Source organism: Mus caroli, chromosome 6 (assembly GCF_900094665.2).
Source record: "Mus caroli chromosome 6, CAROLI_EIJ_v1.1, whole genome shotgun sequence".
In the NCBI taxonomy this organism is placed as follows: Eukaryota; Metazoa; Chordata; class Mammalia; order Rodentia; family Muridae; genus Mus; species Mus caroli.
In genome coordinates this window covers 3,284,312-3,297,760 of record NC_034575.1, presented here as the reverse complement: position 1 = coordinate 3,297,760, position 13,449 = coordinate 3,284,312, and the positions used below count along the sequence as shown (strand labels likewise).

The 13,449-nt window shown below is 41.4% G+C and overlaps 1 pseudogene; it reads right to left on the bottom strand.

Annotated features, from left to right (window-relative positions):
* Positions 1-3,070: 3,070 nt before the first annotated feature.
* Positions 3,071-3,662, bottom strand: LOC115031316 (annotated as a pseudogene).
* Between the last annotated feature and the right edge of the window lie 9,787 nt (positions 3,663-13,449).

Genomic DNA, 13,449 nt, shown 5'->3' with positions numbered 1-13,449 from the left:
ACAAATCTCTGGGCGTGTCAGTGAATTGGTGTCTACATTTCCTTAATTGAGGTGGGTAGGTCCATTTCACAAGTGGTCAGCATCATTCTATGTGCTGGGATTCTGAACGGAAGTGCACCTGTGTTTTAATTTTATCCTACAATATCTACAATCTTTGTGTGTTAAATTTTCTACAATTCTCTTGAGAATCCCATGTGTGTCAGGATTGGCTGATTGTAGGTGGGGCTATGTGTAAATCTCCTGTTATACTAGTTGTGGACAAGCTAGTCTAGAATGGCATACTGTGAGATGAGTTGGGGTTCTACAATGCTTTGTTTCTCCAAAGAGCTAAGCAGGGTTTGTCTTTCTTTTAGTAGTGGAGACCTCAGAGAGCAAGGAAAGGCCCCACGGGGGCCTTTAAAAATGAGTATGTTGTACTGGGTGGTGGTGCATGCCTTTGATACCAGCACTCAAAAGGCAGAGGCAGGTGGATCTCTGAGTTCATGGCTACACTGGTCTACAGAGTGAGTTGTAGGACAGCCAGGGCTACACAAAGAAACCCTGTCTCAAAAAACCAAAGTGGGGGAAAAGGAGCAGGTTGCGATGTCCTCTGTTTTATTTTGTTCAAAGGCAGAATGTGAGACCCAGATTTAAAACATAGCTCCCACTTCTTGGGAACACGTTGTAATTGCAGAGAGGTATGGGGAACTTGGGCCACTCCATGCAAGCCATCTTGCCCCAGGAGGAACAACGAAGCAGCAGAGTTTTGGGTTTATTGCTTAAGCAATATCTTTTCACCTGGGAGAAAATATTGTATTTCTACCATCTAAACCCAGTCACCCTCCTCATGAGTGTTCCCTAGGCTAGATGTGAAGCCGCAAGTAAGAAAGCTTAAAATTTCACGTCTTACTGTTTTCACGTCATAGCAGTGGCTCACACCCTCTTGAAACTTCATTAGTTCTGCAGATTCTGTCTGCCCTGGCTGTTTCCCAGTGGTCTCCAGTGGGCTTCACGGAGGAAGGTCACGTGACGTCTCCGCAGGCTGGGCCGGAGCTGCCCATCTCTGAGATGTGGCTGGTCGTGCCTCTGAGCCTGTTGCACTAAGGCTTGTTGACGAGTGGAGGAGGAGCCGGCAGATGCCTTGCTTCACTTGCCCCACACCTCGGGGGCCGCCCTTGCTAGTGGTGTCCCATGACACCATGTTAGCTTATCTATGCCCTCTGTTGAAGTTGCATCTTTTTCTGCCTCTGATTCAGTCTATGGGCGGGGTCATCAAGCCCCTCCCTACTGCAGCCATCACTATAAGATTACCAGTCCATCCGGGACAGTGGTGGCACTGGCCTTTAATTATACTATTCAGGAGGCAGAGGCAGGTAAAGGCCAGCCTGGTATACAGAATCCTGGTAGACCAGGACAGCCAGGGCAACACAGAGAAACCCTGTCTCAAACAAACAAACAAACAAGATTAGCACTTCTACTCATCTTTCACGCCTAACCATGGAGCCTATAGAAATGTTTACATTCCTCCACAGAATATGGGGACTGAGAAGAGAAATACTAACCACAACCCTTCCCCTAACCATGCACACTGACTTCTCTTCCTTAGTTGTCCTTCTGTGTTGGCATAAGGTCCCTGTTATAGTTAATCTTCGTTGTCAAAATCGACTAAATCTAGAATCAACTGAAGGAGGAGCCTCTGGGCACCTGCGAGGGATTTTCTTACTTAGGCTAATTAAAGGATAAGACCTACCCTAAATGTGGGTGGCACTTGCCATCTGCAGCCCTCCCAGAGGGAAGAGCTTTTACCTTTTGCCTGCTTGCCACCCAGTCCTGCTGGTCTGTCCTACTGTTGCTGCCGCTGCTGCTGTCACAGGCCAGCTTCTTGAACTGAAGACCTTATCTCTCCAGGGATCCTAGAGGCCCTCGGAGCCAGATTGGGACTGCTGAGCTATCCAGAGAAGCTCCTAGTATCTTGGCCTTTCTGGTATAAGGATAGCCATTGTTGGACTATCCTGCCAGTATTGTATAAGCCAGTCTTGTAATCCCCTTTTCATGTGCATCCATTCTACTCCAGAGAACCCAGACTAATGTAGTTACTATGCATGATGTCCTGTTCTGGACATTGTAACTATACTCACAGTAAAAATGTCTCCCTTTTCTCAGTCTAGCTAACACACACACACACACCACCTTCAAACTTCCCTCCAGCGCCAAGCCATGGGCATTCCTCTCTAAATTTGTTCTTTCTTCTGCCTTGTTTTCCACAGTAAAGACTTTCTCTCTTCATAGTGTAGAACTTCCTCCTCCATCATATCTGCCTTTTTTCGGTTTCATAGAGAGACCTAAATTTCATCATGATATGGATGGCTCAACTTGTCTGGTGACATAACTTCATTCCCTTCTGCTTTACACAGTTTCTCTTTTGAGTAATTCAGTCTACTTCAGGTTTCTGCCTGAAACATTGAGACTTCCTCCTCTTGCTCCTGATGCACCTCAAGATAAGATCTGGGAATATGGAGCAAGAGTGGGAGGGGTTTATCGGGCCTGAGGGCAGTGATGGAGATAGGGTAAGAGCACACACTGAGTTGCACAGGATGATGAGCAGGTCCTTTGTCAAATAAAAGATGTTTTGGGGATCTATGACTTTGGCCAAAACAAATCGCACATTATCATTTCATAATACGATTGTTACACTACCTCCACCAATCATCACTGCTTGTAGTTATGAAGTTAATGCATTAATATATAAGACAGTATATGACTATACCATATACCCTTCAACACAAGTTTCATTATAATATTTTATGTAGTTTTTTGTTGCTTGGGGTGTTGGTTGCTGTTTATTCAATCATTTTTTTACTTTGTTTTATGCATGTATACAATGTGTTTTGATCAAGTCCTTCATCCAGGTCCTTTCTCTAGATTACCACAGATTCCCACCAGCACATCTCCCACCCAACTTCATCTATTTTATCCCCCATCTACTAAGATCTGATCAACTCTCTCTTACTTTTAAAGAGGTATTTTTGACTGGACACAGAAGTATATGACCTCTCTTCAAGGACAGCCTATGTGTCTTGGCAATCTATTTCTAGTATTTTTCTTTGACTTCCTCCATTTGCTTGGCCAAAAGTTTAGCATATTCTGTCATTTCGGCCACACTTTTCTTAGTGTGTTTCGTGAGATGAACATGTTGGCACTGTGCTGAAGGACATGTAGAGTGACAAGATGCTGAATCTTGGGTGCTTTGGTTCTGGGATTCTTTGTTTAAGGCTTCTGACAGTGTATTGGTGGACATCATCTTCTTTGGAGAGATTGAAAAGCTTTCTGATTCTGCCAGCTCCTTTGGGTCCCAATCATTGCCTTCGCTCCTTTTCTAATATAACCGTGGTGTTGAGATCATTTGGATTGGCTGACTTGGGCTTCCTGTCTCCATCTCTCCTTGGTCTATAACATGAATGTCCCTTACTGAACAGCAGATGATCTCTACCATGGGTCGAGACTTTCATTTTCACCACTGATTTGGACCATATAACACTTGCATTCTTCACCCAGAGCATCAGCAGCTCATTTCTGAACTTCTCATAGAAAATACAAAGCTTGCATTCATTGTTCATGTCAATGATTTTCTGACAATTGGAAGCTGGGAGTATGATATATAGTTTCCTCTCAATTATGGCCATAGGGGCACCACATGGTGGGGGGTGGAGGGCAGGGAGCCATATGCCTATTGTTAACCATCGAGTTCAGTTGGTTAACATTTTTTGTTGGTAGTTTATTAAGTTGGGGCTGTCATTCTGTAGTCATGATTGGCTTTGAATTCACTGTGTAGACTAAACCAGACTCTAACTCAGAGAAATCCTCCTACCTCAGCCTTGTAAGTACTATTTATTGATATGAGCCACCATACCTAGCTTGGTTTTACTTTATACATTCAAACATATTGCTTGTTGGCTGGATATAGTGCCACATGCCTTTAATCCCAGCACTTGGGAGTCATGGGCAGGTGAACTTTCATGAGTTCAAGGCCTGCCTGGTCTACATAGTGGGTTTCATGACAGCCAGAGCTACATAGTGACACCCTGTCTCAATGAAGCCAACAAAAAGATACTCTTCTTGGTGATATATACATTTGGTAGGGTCAACCGGAAGGACTGCAAACTCAAATCCAGCCCAAGTTACATAGTAAGAACCTGCTGAGAAGGATAGAGGGAAGGGAGAGAGGAAAGGGAAAGGAAAGAAGGGAAGAAAATGTTTTTAAAACTATAAGCTTTATCACATTCTAAGGGGGTCTATGATTGATTAACAACTGCTAAGAACACTTGTCTGAGATCCTCAGCATTCTTTACTGGGTTTGGAAGCAATAGGCTTACACCAAGAGTTTGAATAAGACACCCCAAAAACAGTGAGGCCATCAGCACCACCACTTTCCATTGACAAAAACGTAACAATATGGCTTCCTCTGGCTCCACAGGAACCCATGACATGCAAGCTGAGCATCTTGCAAGGAAAAGCTAGTTGGGTGAGCTTCTACCCATCTCTGCCTCCAGGGCAAAGCATATTTAGTTTCCCTCTAACTCTAGGGATTTAGTGTGAAGGACTCTAAGTGCTTGCTCTCCTGCCACTGCTTGCTCTCCTGCCACTGCTTGCTCCTTCTTTTTCTCACAGGCTCAGAATGAATAGTATTTTCCTCCCCACTTTCTCAATTTGAGCTCTTCTACGTTGTATGTCTCTTCTACTCTGTGATATAATGTCTCTGCTTATGAATCAAAGCCTGAGGATAGATCTTCCTCAAAGTAAGAGAGAAACTCCAGGATCTACGTTGGCAAAAATTGTCTGTAATCATGAGAGCTTTGAATTTACTATTAGGTAGAGATCGCCAAAGAGAAAACATATCAGTTACACACACACACACACACACACACACACACACACCAACCAACACATATGGCATCCTATTATATAATTAAGTCACAGAGTAGTAAAAGTAGATTGCCATCTTTATGACTGAAAGAACTTTGGCCTCGGTGTAGATGGTAGAGCCTTCAGTAGAATGATAGATACCATCCTGATTAAGTGAAGAACTTACAGAATAAGTGGTTATGTCCACTTCATAGTGTATACCTGGTATGCAGAAAGAAGACTGGAAAAGAAAGATAGAGGGCAGTGGTGGCACATGACTTTAATCTCAGCACTTGGGAGGCAGAGACAGGCAGATTTTTGTGAATTTGAGGCCAGCCTGGTCTTCAGAGTGAGTTCCACAACAGCTAGAGCTACACAGAGATACCCTGACTCACAGAAACAAACAAACAAAGATGGAATTAATAGTCTCGTAAGGAAAATCTCAACACTGCATAATGTATTTAGAAAATATTGCCATGGGGCTACTTGTTCAGGAAGGCAGGAAAATTAGATATATAACTACAGCATGGTCAGAAGCATAAGGGAAAAGCCACCACAAAGAAGTGAACGCGGAGGTCACCCCTTTCTGATAATCATCACTGTAGTTCATCCCAACAGCATGTCAATGGGATAAAAGAAAAGAAAAAGGCAGAAAATAAACAGGGAAAACTGGGTCAGGATGCTATCATGTCATGGATGCTGAATGTGGCAGAGGGAGTAACGGTCATCTAATAGGAACAATGTCCTACTCCTGGGATGGATAGTTAGGTTACCATGTATGGCAAAGGGAACTCTGCAGATCTGGCTGAAGTATAGAGATGAGACTATCGTAGGTGTTTGAGTGGGACCTGTTCTAATCATTCAAAACAGTGTGTCAAGAGATGTGAGGTCTGATTTGCCTTTTGTCATTCTTCCCTCTTGGACTAAGAAAGCATTTCATGTTTTTAACAGGAATTTTACAAAATGGATATTCTAAAGAGACTTTGAATATTTTAGATAGACTGGAGAATCTGAACTTTATATGGTTTAGAGAGGCTTCAAACTTTGGAATAAAATTTATATGTTCTAAGTAGAAAAGTGAAACATTTCAAGTATTTGAATTTTTAAAGTCTACAGGACTTTTAAAAGCTAGAATGTTTTGTGTGTTGGTGATGATAATATGAAATCTGGGAGACAAGAGTATGTTTATTGGGCTGGAGAGATTGCTCATTGGTAATAGCACTGACTGCCCTTCCAGAGTTCCTGAGTTCAATTCCCTGCAACCACATGATGGCTCACAACCATCTGTAATGGGATCTGATGCACTATTCTGGTTTGTGTGAAGACAGCTAGAGTGTACTCATATAAATAAAAATAAATAAATCTTTAAACAAAATCTTTATGGCTTAGAAGGGTTGTGTTTCTGTGTCACATTGACGAAAGTCAATTGTATTGGTTAGTTTTATGCAAGCTATAGTCATTAGTGAGGATTCTCAATTGAGAAAATTCACACATTAGGTTGAACTCTAAGCAAGTCTGTGCAGCATTTTCTTGATTAATGATTGATTTGTGAGGGCCCAAGTCACTGTGGGCAGTGACACCCTGGAGCTGGTGGTCCTTGTATAAGAAAGCAAGACGAGCAAGTCATGAAGTGCAACTCAGTAAGCAGCGTTCTACTATGGCTTCTGTTTCAGTTCCTGCCTCTAGGTTCCAGCCATACTTAAGTTCCTACCGTGATTTCATTCATTCATGGTGTCTGACCTGGAAATTGTAAGACAAAAGAAACCCTTTCTCCCCCAAGTTGGTTTTGGTTATAGTGTTTTATCAAGGCAGTAGACATATAGGGGTTAATAATTGATAACTATAAAACATAAAAATATATAATATATAGATGAGTTGTAAAAGGTTCTATATTGAAGCTTTCTCCAGAGTAAGAGACTGCTTACAAACACAAACCCAACACACAATCCACAAATCCACACTTATCATTGCTGCAGACTATGGTGCTATTACAGGGAAAACCAAGTCAGCATTGCATCTAATATCATCAAAGGTGGTTCAGATGCTTGCAGCATGGGTATCAGGAGAGGAAAACTGGGTTTATCCAAAACATTATTTACAATTAGTTGGCTGAGACTGATTTAAGTCTTGTGGGAAGAAGGATTCTGAGGCCAATTCCAGGTTAAGCAAATCTTGTGCTTTAATCTTACCTATCAAGTAAGCTGACAGACAGTAGCATGAGAAACCAGGGTATGGCCATGCGAACCCCATATTTACCATCTATGCAATGTGATTTAAGAATGATAAGTAAGTAAAAAGATCTGTCATTGACATCGTTTGCTATTTCCTGGAGGAGGAGACGTTTGAACCGATCCTTGAAATGAGGAAGTATAGTTTCAGTAGACAAGGAAAAGGGAAGATGGTACAAAGGTAAGAAGGGATGGGAGTTACAACTGTGGATGCCTTCTCGAGTTCTGTCTACCCAATTATTAGCTGCTCTCAGTTCATCAAGATGTCTCTGAAGCTAGGATTCTGTAACATGGAAACACTGGCATGCCTTATAGTCAGTATAGAAAACACATGTGAAGGAGAGTTCATTTCTAGATTCCCTTGTGGCTCTTCCCTGCTAGTGACAGGATATGGAAACATGAATTTGAGTTAATTTCCCCCCCCCAAATGTATTCTAATGGTTTTGGTTTTTTGTTTTGCTTTGTTCTGTTTGCTTGACTAGTTTTATTTTCTGTCCTCAAATGTCCTTCCTTGAAAGCTGAAGTGATGGCAGCTGTCTCGCATCTCTGAATGGTTGCTCTAGCAGCTGGTCCTGTATTCAGTCACTCATACTCCAGTGTCCCCAGTGCCCCACGTGAAGTACCTAAACAATTAGCTTAGCCTCCCCATCCAGCCTCTGACGCCAAAAGTATCCTATCCTCTGTATTAAATCTTTTCCTACCTGAAATATCTAAAGTAGCATCTTGTTGTTATATTAAGTTCTCCTATGGGTAGAGGTGAAGTGTAGGTGTGGAAAGTGTAACAGAAGAGCGAGAAGAAATCAAATGGGTGGAATAAACAAGGCTGGGGGAGGGGCAGACAGGAAGTGGGGATATGCTGGTGGGCAGGGTTAAGGCAGATCCTAGGAACCTTAGTGCAGTCACGTGGAGTCCAAATCCATCTTATGGGGAATAACTGTCCCTGGTAAAGTGTCTCTATAGAGCCCAGAGACTAGATGTAGGAGAACCATTGAAGATACTGATGCAGTTGCATGGTATGAGGTGACCTGATATTAGGTATGCATTCTGGGCATGGAAAGATAAAATTTCAAGGTATGAGGAGAGGTTGAAGATTGCCTCTAAAATATAAAAGATGTAATATTGCTAATAAAAGCTCATTTGGTTAAAATACTACTTTAACGGCTGGAGAAATAGCTCAGTTGGTTGCTAAAGCACTTGTCTCACGTACTTGAAGGCCTGATTTCAAATCCCCAGCACCTACAAAAAAGTTGGGTGCAGTGGTACAAGCTTGAAATCTCAGCAGTGGAGAGATTTGAGGTGGAAACCAGCTGATGACTGCACACATACTGTTAGTCAAGCCTATGGTGCAAAGTTCATGTGAATTAAAAAAAAATAAAAAAAAAAACATCTTAAAGGGGGAAAAAGAGGAACCTGACAAATGACACCTAAGGTCATCCTCTGACCTCCACACATGCATATGTACTCACCACTACTACACAAGGCCCCAATATATAAAAATATTAGTTTGTCACAAAATAGTTATAGCTATAAATAGGGCAGTGTATACAGAGACAGATGGCATTCCAGATGTTTTCACTTAGCCCATTTAAAATGAATACTTGTATTTTTCTCATTTTCTTTCTTTCTTTACAGGTGGGTGGAGGAAGATTTGGTAAACATTTTATTAGTCAAGGATCCTAGGGCTCTATTCACTGACACAATTACCTACAACTGCAGAATCAATGGGAAAAATATCCCTTCCAACACCTTGAATATTTCCCTAGCCCACAGAAGAAGGGGCAAAGTAAAGCAACACCCCAGGCATAAGTACTGTCCAGCCACCACAGTTGCTGTCCTAGTTCCTAGGCCCTAGTGCCCTTGAACTGTAGGCATCTCTACTAGGAGATTCTGTCTGGGAATCTCTTCTAGGCCCAAACACAAGCCAAGAATATCATAACATCTATTGTTTCAGTCCACCCTTCTGATGGTCATCATGATGTTTACTTAACAGGGTACAAAGGAGAAAATGGATGCTCTGAAAATGGACAAAATTCTCATCAGCACGCACAGCTGATTTGCTTTGTCACTGGGAAAACTGAAAGCAGCAGAGATTATAAGAATCAGGCCAGGGCAACCAGCATATCATTTGTCCTGTCTACAGCTCACCAAAGTCGGAGGCATCTGTGGGAAGACCGTGTTTATATAATGTTTTAGAAAATAGGTGAAGGAAATATTGAGGCTCAGTATTTAAGGTCTTTGCAGCCCTAAAGTTTTTTTCAAGATCTTCATTGCCTTGTGTTATCTTCTGAGTAATAACTAGAAGGTGTTGGGGGTTGGCAAGATGCCTCAGCAGGTAAATGAATATACCATGGAGCTTGGTAAATGTAAGTTTGATCTCTGGGACCCACATTGTGAAAGGAGAGAACCAAGTCCTGCAGGTGGGCCTCTGACCTTCACATGCACATTGCGGCATTCACATGTACAAAAGAAAGGAAGGAAGGAAGGAAGGAAGGAAGGAAGGAAGGAAGGAAGGAAGGAAGGAAGGAGGGAAGGAGGGAAGGAGGGAAGGAGGGAAGGAGGGAAGGAGGGAGGGAGGGAGGGGAGGAAGGAAGGGAGGAAGGAAGAAAGGATGTTTTAAGATATTTTTGTAAGTTGAGTGGGTTTTTTTGTAACAAATGAATTCTATTTTGTTAAGATAAAATGTTTAAATCATTTCACAGAGCTTATCTACCAAAGTCTTCACAGGATCTAAAATTGTTTCTCGCTCAATGGCGTGACAATCATAAATTGAAAACACGGAAGGTAGGCTGCCCAAATGGAGAGAAATTTTGCCATGTCTACCCTTTCATGATAGTGGTTCATTACAACAAACCTTTATACAATGGTCAGGGAAGAGAAGAAAAGTACAGTCTTTCATAGTCCTATAACGTCTAGGTCATCCGAACTCATCCTCTTGGCTAAAAATAAAAAAAGAACAAAGTTTCACTGGATCCAAGAAACATTGGGCAGGCTAATTAGTAGCTATAAACGGCTTTCAAAAGTGGGATGCTATATTTGTACATGCTAACTTCTTTTCAATAATCATGTTAATACCTTATCCACTTCACTGGTAATTGTATAGCACCATCACAATGCAATGATGTACGTTATAAGGAAGTCAGTTGAGATGATCTAATGATGCTGTCAGTGCAAGTCTATAAAGATCATGTAACACTGTCAAAATTGAAAAGAGATGATGGCACCACAAGTTCTACAACCATTAGAAGATGTTAGAGGGAGAGGGTGCCACGATCTGGGGCAATGTCTCTTATGACAGAGCTGCTCAGGCAGCTTAGAAGACAAACTGGCAGTCCTCGTCTGATTTTCTTTATCCAAAGGGTTTTTAGGAAAATTCTTTGTTAATTTTCCTCATGAACATCATCACATCAGAATAGGACAATGATTTTCAACAGCAGTTTGTGTTAGAAATGTTTATTGTTCCTTGGGTATGTGTTCCAATGTCAATTGCACCAGATAATCATGACTTTTGCAGGGAGAAAGAGTACATTTTTAAAGTTTGGTGAAAGAGAATACTTCTCATTGTTTCACTTTTAGAAGAACCCTTGGCAGTATAAGAAATATTTGTTATAAAGGCCACACGTCACAGAAGAAGAGACACATCTCTTTACCGCATGGTCAGTTTTAGAGAGAAGCATTTATCCTCTCTCTACATACATTAGATTTTTAAAAAATTAATCCTTAAGAATGTTCAACCCAAACAGAAAATGAAGCTTCAAAGTGTAATATCGAACACTTGGAAGTCTTGGGTTTCTAGTCTCTGAAGTTTTGTGTTACATGAGGAGTTTTTATTGAGCAAAACTTTCAAACATGGAGGCATGACTTCTGCTAAGACTATTAGATAATGAACATAGGAAGTAAGATATATAATGAAAATCTATACGAAGACTAGCGTGTGTTGCACTCAGAGATTCCACCTTTGTGTTCTGAGAGTAGAAGCTCTGTCACTGATCTGAGCACATGGCTATGTTAGGATGGTGCGAGTGGAATATAGTCTCTCATTCTTCCGTCATCAGGGTAAACATGTACAGTACACACAGTCTACATAACCATGGGAAATAGTCTTGCCCTTCACTGTCCTGACCAATAACAGGGCATGTAGCTGAGCCCTCCAGTATCTAGAAAACTCTCTGCACTGCTAACTAAATAAATGTGCTGTGTTACTAGACAGGATACTTTATGATATGACCTCTTAAAGGACTTTGTGTGTTAAAAGTGTATCACAAAATCAAGGCTTGGCTAAGACCTTTCCAGCTGACTTCTGTTGTCTTAGAGTAACCATTACCATCTCGTCCACCTCTTCCTCACTTCTAAAAGTGACCTGGTTTGGATGCTAAGTTTTATCATAACACAACACATATGTTTGATAAGAAATAATGTGAATAATGTGTCAAGACAGTCCTGCTGCAGTCTACGTGTGAGAAATGCATGTGAATGAATGGGCAAACTGCAGGAAGACACAGAGGCAGCTGTGAGCCCTGTCCTCCAGCTTCCCTGCTTCTAGGTGTTGGAAAAGTTCTAGAGACCAGTTGCTCATGATACTGAACACCAACTAAGACACTAAGATTTCTCCTTTTCAATATATTTTTAATTTTTAATTGACAGAGTAATTGTACATATTTGTGAGATACCATGAGACGTTTCAATCCATGAACATAATATGCAATTAGCAGATCAGACTAATTGGCATATCCATCACCTCAGACATGTATCATTTCTTTAAGTTGAGAGCATTCAAATTCTGTTAGCTATTTTTAAATGCATGGTTAATCGTTGTCTATCATAGCTATCCTAGTATACTGCAGAACATTGGAAATTTTTCCTTCATTCCAGTTGCACCTGTACCTTATTCATCATCTATTCATCCTCATCTTGACCTTTTGCCTTCCCAGACTCTGGTACCTATTAATGCATTATCCAGAGCATCTTCCCTCAAGCTCCCCGTGTCCTGACTCTAGTGACCCCACACTCTATATACACAGCATAATATATTAACTCTGTTTTCTCTTTTTTTTCTTTCTCTTCTCCCTCTCCTTCTCCCTTTCCTCCTTCCCTCTCTTGAGACAAGGTCTCTCTATGTAGCCCTGGCTGTCATGGAATTTGCCCCATCTGATCTTCTCGAATTCAGAGATCCACCTACCTATGGCTCCTGTGGACTGGGGGATAAAAGCCATGAGTTACCATGCTGGCTTCAATTCAGTGTCCTAGTTTAGAGGATGCTGATATCCAACACTTTCATCCTAAAGAAAGAAATGAAATTTATTAAGAGAAAATGAAACTGTTGCCATAAACAACCACTGCCAGCAAATGCAATGCATTGTAAGAATCTAAGGATACAAAGAGGAGATGAGCAACAGAAATGTTATTCTAGTGTCTAAGGCTAGACATCCAGGATGTCACAAACTTTTCTTGCAATCAGCTTACTTGCCATTGATTCATAATGAAATGTTCCAGTCCTCTCTGGCACTCTTCTATAGCATGGGATAATGGCCATGCTTCTGTGCTGGTTCTTGTAAGCAGCAAACAAGAAAGAACACGGACAAAGCAGCAAATATAAATGCTTAATTGTGGTCATTTTTATATTTAAAAAAATGAATAAGTTTTCTTCAAGCATTCTCTCTTTCTCATGTGTGTGGGCACATGTGTACTTATGTATGCATGTATGTGTGTGTGTGTGTACCTTCATGCCTAAGGAAGACATTAGTTATCTTTCTCTTCTCCTCTTTACCTTATTCCCTTCAGACAGGCTCTCATTGAACCTGGAGCTCATTGTACCAGGCAAATCCTCCTGTCTCACCACTACTACCAGTCCTGGAATTACAGATGTAACTCCATACCCAGTATTTGTAGTAAGGTTGCTGGAGATCTGGACCCAGATCCTAATTACTAGGCACCAAGTGCTCTCATCTACAAGGCATCTCCTCACCCACATACTAGGGTTTTAAAAAGACGTTCAAAATTCTAAGTGAATACAGCTATAATTATTATTAAAATGTGTTCTTTGGACCTTGGTGTGTTAGTCAAACAAGTATTCAAGGAGTGACTTTTATTCAGAATGAATGTGTTTGAGCAGGGCATAAAGGTACATACCTATAAGCTCAGCGTTTTTGAAAGCTGAGGTAGGATTGTGACTTCAAAGCAAGCCTGAGCTACATAGTTTCAAACTAACAAAAAACAAGAAACTTGGAAGTAGATATCCAAGTTGGAAGGTGGTAGTGCATGCCTTTAATCTCAGCACTAGGGAAGCAGACACAGGTAGATCTCAGTGCTAGCCTGGTCTACATGGCAGGTTCTAGGACTGCCA